Source organism: Delphinapterus leucas, chromosome 2 (assembly GCF_059928025.1).
Source record: "Delphinapterus leucas isolate spDelLeu-1000000601 "Yukka" chromosome 2, BTC_Dleu_Yukka2, whole genome shotgun sequence".
Classification (NCBI taxonomy): Eukaryota; Metazoa; Chordata; class Mammalia; order Artiodactyla; family Monodontidae; genus Delphinapterus; species Delphinapterus leucas.
In genome coordinates this window covers 85,023,075-85,034,239 of record NC_143130.1, presented here as the reverse complement: position 1 = coordinate 85,034,239, position 11,165 = coordinate 85,023,075, and the positions used below count along the sequence as shown (strand labels likewise).

The 11,165-nt window shown below is 48.8% G+C and overlaps 1 protein-coding gene across 1 annotated transcript in view; it reads right to left on the bottom strand.

Annotated features, from left to right (window-relative positions):
* BCL2L10 (BCL2 like 10) overlaps window positions 1–11,165 on the bottom strand; it is a 161,926-nt gene that overhangs the window by 26,124 nt on the left and 124,637 nt on the right.

Below are 11,165 nucleotides of genomic sequence, written 5' to 3'. Positions count from 1 at the left end.
AATCAAGGTCGCTATCATCATAATCCAAGTCAAGAGCAATGGCCTCATTGTGTCTTACCTCTTAGGATATAGTTTCGGCAGTTATGGGGTCCCCTTATCTGAGGCATAGGGTGGAAACTGGCTTGTGAGCAAAATGGAGAGACCCACTCCCCTGAAACATAACCTCCCCCCCAACCCCACCGTTCCCTCTAGGCTTTGCTAGATCTCTCTGAGGCTGGCCCTGGGATCAGGAATGAAGATGTAATAGCAATGCTCTAAGTGCTTTCTGTGTACTGTCATCAGTGAGGTGTTTGTATGAAAGGCTTCTGGTAGTTACAAATAAGAGTCAGAATTCAAGGTAGAAGGCTCAACTTTGGAACAGGACTGGGTTCAATATCCGCAGGGCAAATGGGACTCCAGAAAAGAAGCCAGGAGGGCTGCTGGGAGGCGGTAGAAGGTGGAGGTGGCCCCTCCTTCATGGCTTCTCTTTCCTCCTCATTCAACCCTCCCATCCCAGCTCATCTTTGCTGCTTGCCCCCTCATCCTCACCTTGGAAAAAACACGGAGAGCCAGGTAAGGCCTGCAGTACTCCAGCGTTATCACACACCCCTGGCCTGACGTGTAAGCCGGTCTCAATGTGTAGTGGGAAGCACCTGGCTTCCCACCTGGCCCCGAGATCCACGAGGCAGCTAACTGGGACGAGGAGCGTGCAAAGCGCTTGCGTGAGAGGTGCTCTCTCGGTGGCTGCTTTACGGAGCCTTGGGCCTCTGTGGGAGCTTGGGAAGGACGTTGAAATGGGTTAGCGTGGCAGAGGAAGGCGCTGTCTGGATCTGTGTGTTCAAACTCCTGGTACCTTATTGAATTGGCGACCAAACTCGGAGAGCTGTAGCAGGTAAGTCATAAGCATAACCCTAAGGGTGTGCCTAACCAAACGGGGACAGCAGTGCCTTGTCTCAGGGTTTTTATTAACTGTGGTCACCTGCATTTTCAAGTCCTTTGAGTTTTAAATGATATTAGAAGAGGTTTGGCTGAGAAATGTAAACTGACACACTTTGTTAGCTCCGTGAGCAGAACTTGTAACAGCAGCTGAACGGCAGACAAACCAAGATGGAGGCCTTGGGGCAGAAGTGGCGGAGTGTTGTGGGTTAACAGAAGCAGCTTTGGCTCTGTACGGGGCACAGGGAGGATCCAGCGGCTGACCTCCGACCTTGTCTAGGAGAGGTGCCCTGCCCGTCAGCTGTGAGTTTGGCAAGTCAGGATGGGTGGCCGTGTGGCATTGGAAAAGTCAGGGGGCAGGGGGCACGGGTCATCGGGGTCCTCTCTGCATTTTAAACGCACAAGGTGTAGTTTCCTCAGACTATCCCCAGGCAGCTCTTTCCCTTTCCCCTTCAAAACCCTGAGGTTTAAAAGCTGAAGAAGTTAAAACTCTCGTATGCTGCTGATTGTAATGTTAAATAGTACGATTGCTTTGGAAAACAGTTGGGCAGTTCCTCAAAATATTAAATGTAGAACTACCGTATGACCCAATAATTCCATACCTAGGAATATACCTTGAAAATATATGTCCACACACCTTGCAAAAGAATCTTCATAGCAGTATTATTCATAATATCCAAGAACTGCAAACAACCCAAATGTCCATCAACAGACAAATGGATAAAGTGTAGTATAGCCATACAATGGAGTATCACTCAGCCATAAACAGGAATGAAGTACTGATACATGCTACAACATGGATAAACCTTGAAAATATCAGGCTGAATGAAAGAAGCCAGACTCTAAAAGCCACTTGTATAATTCCATTTATATGAAATGTGCAGAGTAGGCAAATCCAGAGATAGAAAGTAGATTACTGGTTGCCAGGGGCTGGGGGAGGGAGAATTGGGAATGACTGCCTAACGGATGTGGGGTTTCTTTTTGAGGAGATGGAAATGTCTGGAATTGGATAATGGTGATGGTTGCATAACATTGTAAATACACTGAACTGTATACTTTACAATGGTTAAAATGGTGAATTTTATGTAAAAATTGCAAAAATTAGTGGAAGCGATGCCCAGCAAATTCATTTCAGTAATATTTTCAATTTCCAAGAAGTTTATCCGAGGAAGATTTTTATATGGCTTCCAAGTTGAGGCATTAATGTTGTATTCTGGTTTCTTCTTTACTGTTCCTGCTCCCTTGGAAATATTCTTTCTGCCATGTTTGTTACTTCTGCTGTGCAGTTGGAGTTTTCTTTCAATGTTTGCTGAATCTTGGAGGTTAAGTAATAGTTAATGATGAAGGTCTAGATCTCATCTAATTCTGGCTACTGATTAGAATCACTTGGGAATGCTGTAGTTGGCATGTAGACAAACTACGTCAGAATTTTGGGGGAGGTGGGAGAGGCCCTGGGCATTGGTGTAAAGCTCCCCCCAGTGCTTCTATGTGCACCTGGAGTTGAGAGCTACTAATCGAGATTAACTGATGAGCTGGCTCCATCCAACTCTGAGCCCGTTTCCTGGTAGGAACTTTTAGCTTAGGTGATAGTGAGGGCCCAGGGAACTCTCACTGTAGGTGATTGTGGGCCCAGGAATCCCTAATTTAGGTGATTGTAGGGGGCTGGGAATCTATCTAGATGATTGTGAGGTTAGGTAACTCTAGCTAGGTGATTGTGAGGGCCCGGCAAACTCTACTTTTCGTGATTATGGTCCCAGGAAACTCTACCTTAGGTAATTGTACCTTAGGTGATTGTGGGTGCCCTAGGAAACCTACCATAAGTGATTGTGGGGTGCCCAGGAATCTCTACTTTAGGCGGTGGTGGGGCTCTGGGGGACTGTACCTTAAATGACTGTGGGTGCTTAGGAAAACCTACTTAATTTGCTGTAGGGGCCAATAATTCTATTTTAGTGATGGCAGGGGTCCAGAAAAATTGTACGTTAGGTTATTGCAGGGGCCCAGGAAACCCTGAAGTAGGTGATTGTGGCCCAAAGTCTACCTAGATGGATGTGGTGGGCCATGGACTGTACCTTAGGTGATTGCTGGGGGCTCATGAAACTCAACCTTAAGTGATTGTGGGCCCAGGAAACCCTGCCTTAGGTGATCTGGGGCCTGTGATCTCTACCTCAGGTGATTTTGATATCCAGAACACCTACCTCAGAACACTTTTTTTTGTTTTGTTTTGTTTTTTGTGGTACGCGGGCCTCTCACTGTTGTGGCCTCTCCCGTTGCGGAGCACAGGCTCCAGACGCCCAGGCTCAGCAGCCATGGCTCACAGGCCCAGCCGCTCTGCGGCCTGTGAGATCTTCCCAGACCGGGGCACGAACCCGTGTCCCCTGCATCGGCACGCGGACTCTCAACCACTGTGCTACCGGGGAAACCCGCTCAGAACACTTCGGGGGCCCAGGAAAGTCTACCTAAAGGGACTGTGGAATCTCTAGCTTAGGTCATTGTTGGGGCCCAGGAAATTCTACCTTAAGCAATTGTAGGCAGACAGGAAAATGTAGCTTATGTTATTATGCAGGCAAAGAAAATCTGCCTTAGGTGATTTGATTCTAGGAAACTCTACCTTGGGTGATTGTGTAACCAGAAAACTTGAACTTAGGAGATTGTGGGCACCCAGGAATCTACCTTAGTTCATTGTGGGGGAAAAGATACTAAACTTTAGAGAGTAGGGGGCCCCAGGAAATTCTACCTTAGGTAATATTGATGACCCTGAAAACTCTACATTAGGTGATTTTGGACTCAGGAATCTTAGGCGATTTGGGGAACCCAAGAAACTCTAACTTAGGGATTTCAGGGGGCCAGGACACTATACCTTAGCTCACTGTCTGGGCCAGAAAACTATATGCTAGTGATCTGGGGGCCCCGGGAACTGCCTTAGAAGATTTTTCAGAAAAGGAAACCCTAAACCTTACTCATTTTGGGGGGCTACAAGAAATTCTACCCAGGAAAACCTACAATAGGTGATCATGGCACTAAACTCTATGTTATGTGATTGCAGTGGGCCATAAATCTCAAACTTAAGACAATTTTATGTCTAGGAAGTGCTGCCTTTGGTGATTTGTGGGTCTTAAACACTCGAACTTAGGAGATTGTAGACACCCAGTAAACTATCTTAGATTATTGTGGGCCCAGGAAACTCGGGCTTAGGGGATTATAGGAGCAGGACATTCTACCTTAGATCCCCGTGGGGGCCATGGAAGTATACAGGTGATTTTGTACCCTAGGAAGTCTAACCTTAGGTGAGTGAAGAGGCCCAGAAACCTAGCTTATGAGGATCTTGGGGGCTCAGGTTACCCTAAGTTGGGTGATTATGGGGGGTCAGGAATTCTACCTTAGTTGATTGTGCGGGCTCAAACCCTAGCACAGGTGATTCTGGGACCCTGGAAATTCTAGCTTAGGTGATTGTGGGTGAACTGCCTGGAAGGTCTACCTTAAGTGATTGTGGTAAAAGGATATCTACCTTAGTTGATTTGGGCCCAGGAAAATCTATTTAAGGTGATTGTGAAGGACCAGCAATCTCTAACTTAGGCGATTAGGGGGGCCTAGGAGTCTCTATGTTCGGTGCTGTTGGTCTCAGGAAAGTCTAGTTTTGGTGATTGTGGATGCAAAGGTAGTAGCTTATGTGATTGTGGGGGCCCGGGAAAGCCTACCTTAAGTGATGTTTTTTCTTTTTTTTTTTGCGTTACACAGGCCTCTCAGTGCTGTGGCCTCTCCCGTTGCGGAGCACAGGCTCCGGACGCGCAGGCTCAGTGGCCATGGCTCACGAGCCCAGCCGCTCCGCGGCATATGGGATCCTCCCGTACCGGGGCAAGAACCCGCATCCCCTGCATCAGCAGGAGGACTTCAACCACTGTGCCACCAGGGAAGCCCTACCTTAAGTGTATTTGATGGCCCAGGAACTTCTGTCGTAAGTGACTGTGGGCCCAGAAGTCTCTCCCTTAGGTAATTGTGGGGCCCTAAACTATTGGTTAGGTGACTGTGGGCCCAGGAAAGACGGCTTTAGGTGAGTGTGGAGCTCCAGGGTATAGTACCTTAGGTGAGTGTAGTCCAAGCAAACTATACCATAATTGACGGTGGGGACCAAGGAAACTCCACCTTAGGTGATTTTTAGGGTCCAGATAAAATCTAACTTCAGTGATGCTGTGTCCCAGGAATTCTCCCTTGGCGGGGGTCGGGGGCAGGAAACTCTAGCTTAGGTGATTGTGGGTACTCCAGAAAATCTATTTTAGTTCATTGTGGGGTCCCAAATTTCTACCTTAGAATTGATGGTAGGGGGTCCATAAAATTCTGCCTTAGGGGATTGTGGGAGCCCAGTAAACTCTAAAGTAGTTGACTGTGACCCAAATTTTGCCGAGATGGACGTGGTGGGCCAAAAACTCTAACTTAAGTGCCTGTGAGCCTAGGAATCTCTAACTGAAAGGAATCTCTAGCTAGGCAACTGGGCCAGGTAACTGCCACAGGTGATAGTGAGGGCCCAGGAAACTCTCCCTTAGGCGTTGGGGGCCCAGGAAACTCTACCTCGGGTGGAAGTGGTCCCAGGAAACTTTACCTTAGGTGATTGTGGGCTCAGGAGACTCTTACCTTAGGTGATTTTGGTGGGACTAGGAATATTTAACTTCAACGACCGTGGGCCTAGGAAACTCTAGTTCCGATGATCGGTGGTTGTGGACCAAGGAAATTCTACCTTGGGTGATCGTTTGGCCAAAGGTAATTGTACCTCAGGTGACTGTGGGGACCCTAGGAAATCTACTGTGATTGTGGTGCCCAGGAAGCTCTAGTGTACGTGATTATGGGGGCCCTGAAAACTCGACCGTAGGTGATCCTGGTAGTTTGGGTAACTCTAACTTAGGTTATTTGGGTGGCCCAGGAACCCTACCCGACTCCATTGAGGGACACGGGGAATTTACCTTAGTTGATTGGGGGGTGTACCAAGAAAGGTCTAACTTAGGTGGTTGTAGGGCCGGAAAACCCTAGCTTAGCTGATTGTTGGTGCCCAAGAGACTCCCTATGGGAGTGCGGAGGGCCAGGAAATGCTGTTTTAAGTGATTGTGGGGGACCAGGATAGTCTTTCTTAAGTAATTCTGTGGGGTTGAAAGCGTCTTACTTTCGGTGATTGTGGCCTCAGGAAAATCTAGCTATGGTGAAGTTGGGGGCCCAAGAAACTCTACCTAGGTGATCTGGGTGCCTGGAAATTCTGTGTAAACAATGGTGGGGGCCTAAAGAAATCTACCTTTATAAAGGGCCATTACGAGGCCCTGGAAACTTGACCTAGGTGTTGGGGGGTTCACGAAACTATACCTTACGTGATGAGGGTAGCTGAGGAAATTCTATGTAGGTGATTGTGGGTTCACAAGGAAAATCTAGCTGTGTTGATTATGGGGCCAGGATACTCCACCTTAGGTGATTGCGGGGGTTGGAAAACTCTACGTTAGGTGTCGTGGGCTTCAGCAGTTCTAGAGTGGGTGATCATGGCCTAAACACTACCTGAGGTGATTGTGGGGTTTCAGGAAACCCAGCCTTAGGGGACTGTGTGGTCCCAAGGAACTCTACATTAGGTAATGTTGGGAGCACAGGGAACTCTAACTTAGGTGATCTGGGGAGTGAGAAACTCGATCTTAGGTGATTGAGGGGACCCGGGAAATAACACCTTAGGTGACTGTCGGAGCCCAGGAAACTAGTATGTGTTTGTGGGGTGCCAGGAAACTCTCCATTAGGTGATTTTTCGAGACCCCTCTCTCTAACTTAGTGGATTTTGGAGGCCCAGGAAACAAATCCTAGGTGATTGTGGGTGCCCAAGAAACTATATCTTACGTAATTATGGGGGCGCCTGGACATTCTACCATATGTGTTTGTAGAGGCTCAGGAAATAATCTTAGTTGATTTGGGGGGCCTAGGAGTCACTAGTTTAGATGATTGTGGGGTCCCAGAACACCCTACCTTAGGAGATTTGGGGACCCTTGAAACGCTGGCTTAGGTGATTGTGGGGGCCTAGAAACCTCTACCTTAGGTGATTGTGGGTCCAGGAGAGTCTACCTTAGGCGCATGTTGGGTCCCAGGATGCTCTAGCTTAGGTGATTGTACGGGGTCAGGAATCTCCCCTCAGGTGATTATGCGGTCCCAGAAATCTCTAGGTTAGTTGTTTGTGAAGGCCCATGAAACTCCCTTAGGTGATTACGGGGGCCAGGGAACCGTAGCTTGCATGTCTGTGGGTGCCCAAGGAACTCCACCTTACTGCTTCTAGGGGCGCAGGGAACACCTTAGGTGATTGTGAGGTCAGCAACCTCTATGACAGTGATTGTGGTTCCCCGATAACTCTACCTTAGGTGGTTGCGTGTTCCCAGGAAACTGCGCATTAGTTGATTGTGGGCCAGGGACCTCTGCCTATTAGTTGACCGTGGGGGCCCAGGAAATTATACCTTAGGTGACGGAGGTGGCCCGGGAAACTCGACCGTAGGTGAGTGTGAGACCCATGAAACTTGACCTTACTTGATTGTGGGGGCCCAGATTATTGAACCTTAGGTATTTTGGGACCTGAGGTGTTCTACCGTAGGTGATCCCAGGGGCCTTGGGAAAGTCTATGTTAGGTGATTGTGAGGGCTCAGGAAACTCTACCTTAGGTGTTTGTGGAGGACCATGCATATGGATCTTAGGTGATTGTGGGAGGCCAGATGTCTGCCTTAGTTAATTATGAGGGGGCCAGGAAAACCTACCACAGGCGATGACGGGGGCCCAGGAATCTCTACCTCATGTGAATGCGGGGTACAGGAAGTTCACCCTTAGGTAATCACCTGATCCTGAAGTGACTGTGGGAGCCAGGATAATCTGTCATAGTCGGTCGTGGGGTGCCAGGATTGTCTGCCTTAGTTGACGATGACCCCTCGGAAACTTGCCTTAGGTGATTGTGGGGGCTTAGGGAAGTCCCCCTTAGGAGATTGTAAGGCCCTATGAATCTCAGCCTTAGGTGATGTGTCTCAAGTCACCTGGAAACTCAGCCTTAGGTGATCTTGGTGGGGGCTGCTGTTGGCGAGGCTAGGAATGTCTACCTTTGGTGATTGTGTGGGCCCAGAAAACTCAACCTTAGGTGATTGTGGGGGCCCAGAATGGTTTACCTTAGTTGGCTGGATCATGGCGGGGCTAGGAAATTCTACCCTGTTATTTGTGAGGAGACTACCTAAAGTGATTGTGGGTGGGGGGTCCATGAAATCACCCTTAGAAGATAGTGGGGGCCTGGGAAAATCTACCTTATATGATGATGGGGACCTAGGAAACTGTACCTTAGGTGTTTGTGGGCACCTGGGAAATTCAACCTTAATTGATTGTGGGACCCATAAAGTCAACCTTAGGTGGCAGTGGGGTCCCAGGAAACTCTTCCTTGGTGATTGTGGTGGTGCTGAAGATTAGACCTTAGGTGATTGTGGGAATCCAGGAATCTCTACGGAGGAGATTGTTGGCCAGAGAAACTCTATCTTATGTGTTTGTGGGGTCCCCCAAATCTTGACCTCAGGTGATTATTTGCCTGGGAAAGTCTACCTTAGGAGACGATGGTGCCAAAGAAACTGCCCACTAGGAGACTGTGGATGCCCAGAAAACTCCTCCTTGGTTGAGTGTGGGGACGCTGGAAGCTCGAGCTCTGGAGCTCGTGGAGGTGCTGGAAACTTGACTTCGCTGATAGTGGGGCCCCCAGAGACTCGACCTTAGGTGTCTGTAGGGGAACATATATCTCTTCTGCCAAAGGTGATATTGGGATCCATGAATCTTGACCTTAGACATTGTTGGGGCCCAGGACACTGGACCTTAGATGATTGTGGGGGCCCGGAGAGTTGTAACGTAGTTGATTTTGGGGGGCATCAAATTTTACCTCAGTCGACTTTGGGCGCCCGGGAAACTCTAGGTGATTGGGAGCCCAGAAGACTCTTAAGTGATTGTGGGGCCCCAGGAAACACTAGCTCAGGTGATTGTGCTTCTTAGCTTGCCCTGTCTTCATTCATGGGGTGGGGTGGGGTGCCTCGAAATTCTTCCCTATGTGATTGTGGGAGCCAAAACCAATTATTTAGGTGATTGTAAACCCAAGATTACCCATCTTAGGTGATCGTGGCCTCTTGAAACTCTGCCTTATGTGACTGTGTGGGCCCGGGAAGGCTAACTTAGATGATTGTTACAAGAAATTCTACCCAGGAAACGCTATAGTAGTGGCCCCAAACTGTACGTTATGTGATTGTAGTGGGCCATAAATCTCCTCCTTAGATGATTGTATGTCTAGGAAATGCTGCCTTTGGTGATTTGTGGGTCTTAAAACACTCGAGCTTAGGAGATTGTGGCCACCCAGTAAACTATCTTAGGTTATTGTGGGCCCAGGAAACTCGAGCTTAGGGGATTATAGGAGCAGGACATTCTACCTTAGTTCCCCGTGGGGGCCATGGAAGTATACAGGTGATTTTGTACCCTAGGAAGTCTAACCTTAGGTGAGTGAAGAGGCCCAGAAACCTAGCTTATGTGGATCTTGGGGGCTCAGGTTACCCTAAGTTGGGTGATTATGGGGGGTCAGGAATTCTACCTTAGTTGATTGTGCGGGCTCAAACCCTAGCACAGGTGATTCTGGGACCCTGGAAATTCTAGCTTAGGTGATTGTGGGTGAACTGCCTGGAAGGTCTACCTTAAGTGATTGTGGTAAAAGGATATCTACCTTAGTTGATTTGGGCCCAGGAAAATCTATTTAAGGTGATTGTGAAGGACCAGCAATCTCTAACTTAGGCGATTAGGGGGGCCTAGGAGTCTCTATGTTCGGTGCTGTTGGTCTCAGGAAAGTCTAGTTTTGGTGATTGTGGATGCAAAGGTAGTAGCTTATGTGATTGTGGGGGCCCGGGAAAGCCTACCTTAAGTGATGTTTTTTCTTTTTTTTTTTGCGTTACACAGGCCTCTCAGTGCTGTGGCCTCTCCCGTTGCGGAGCACAGGCTCCGGACGCGCAGGCTCAGTGGCCATGGCTCACGAGCCCAGCCGCTCCGCGGCATATGGGATCCTCCCGTACCGGGGCAAGAACCCGCATCCCCTGCATCAGCAGGAGGACTTCAACCACTGTGCCACCAGGGAAGCCCTACCTTAAGTGTATTTGATGGCCCAGGAACTTCTGTCGTAAGTGATTGTGGGCCCAGAAGTCTCTCCCTTAGGTAATTGTGGGGCCCTGAACTATTAGTTAGGTGACTGTGGGCCCAGGAAAGACGGCTTTAGGTGAGTGTGGAGCTCCAGGGTATAGTACCTTAGGTGAGTGTAGTCCAAGCAAACTATACCATAATTGACGGTGGGGACCAAGGAAACTCCACCTTAGGTGATTTTTAGGGTTCAGATAAAATCTAACTTCAGTGATGCTGTGTCCCAGGAATTCTCCCTTGGCGGGGGTCGGGGGCAGGAAACTCTAGCTTAGGTGATTGTGGGTACTCCAGAAAATCTATTTTAGTTCATTGTGGGGTCCCAAATTTCTACCTTAGAATTGATGGTAGGGGGGTCCATAAAATTCTGCCTTAGGGGATTGTGGGAGCCCAGTAAACTCTAAAGTAGTTGACTGTGACCCAAATTTTGCCGAGATGGACGTGGTGGGCCAAAAACTCTAACTTAAGTGCCTGTGAGCCTAGGAATCTCTAACTGAAAGGAATCTCTAGCTAGGCAACTGGGCCAGGTAACTGCCACAGGTGATAGTGAGGGCCCAGGAAACTCTCCCTTAGGCGTTGGGGGCCCAGGAAACTCTACCTCGGGTGGAAGTGGTCCCAGGAAACTTTACCTTAGGTGATTGTGGGCTCAGGAGACTCTTACCTTAGGTGATTTTGGTGGGACTAGGAATATTTAACTTCAACGACCGTGGGCCTAGGAAACTCTAGTTCCGATGATCGGTGGTTGTGGACCAAGGAAATTCTACCTTGGGTGATCGTTTGGCCAAAGGTAATTGTACCTCAGGTGACTGTGGGGACCCTAGGAAATCTACTGTGATTGTGGTGCCCAGGAAGCTCTAGTGTACGTGATTATGGGGGCCCTGAAAACTCGACCGTAGGTGATCCTGGTAGTTTGGGTAACTCTAACTTAGGTTATTTGGGTGGCCCAGGAACCCTACCCGACTCCATTGAGGGACACAGGGAATTTACCTTAGTTGATTGGGGGGTGTACCAAGAAAGGTCTAACTTAGGTGGTTGTAGGGCCGGAAAACCCTAGCTTAGCT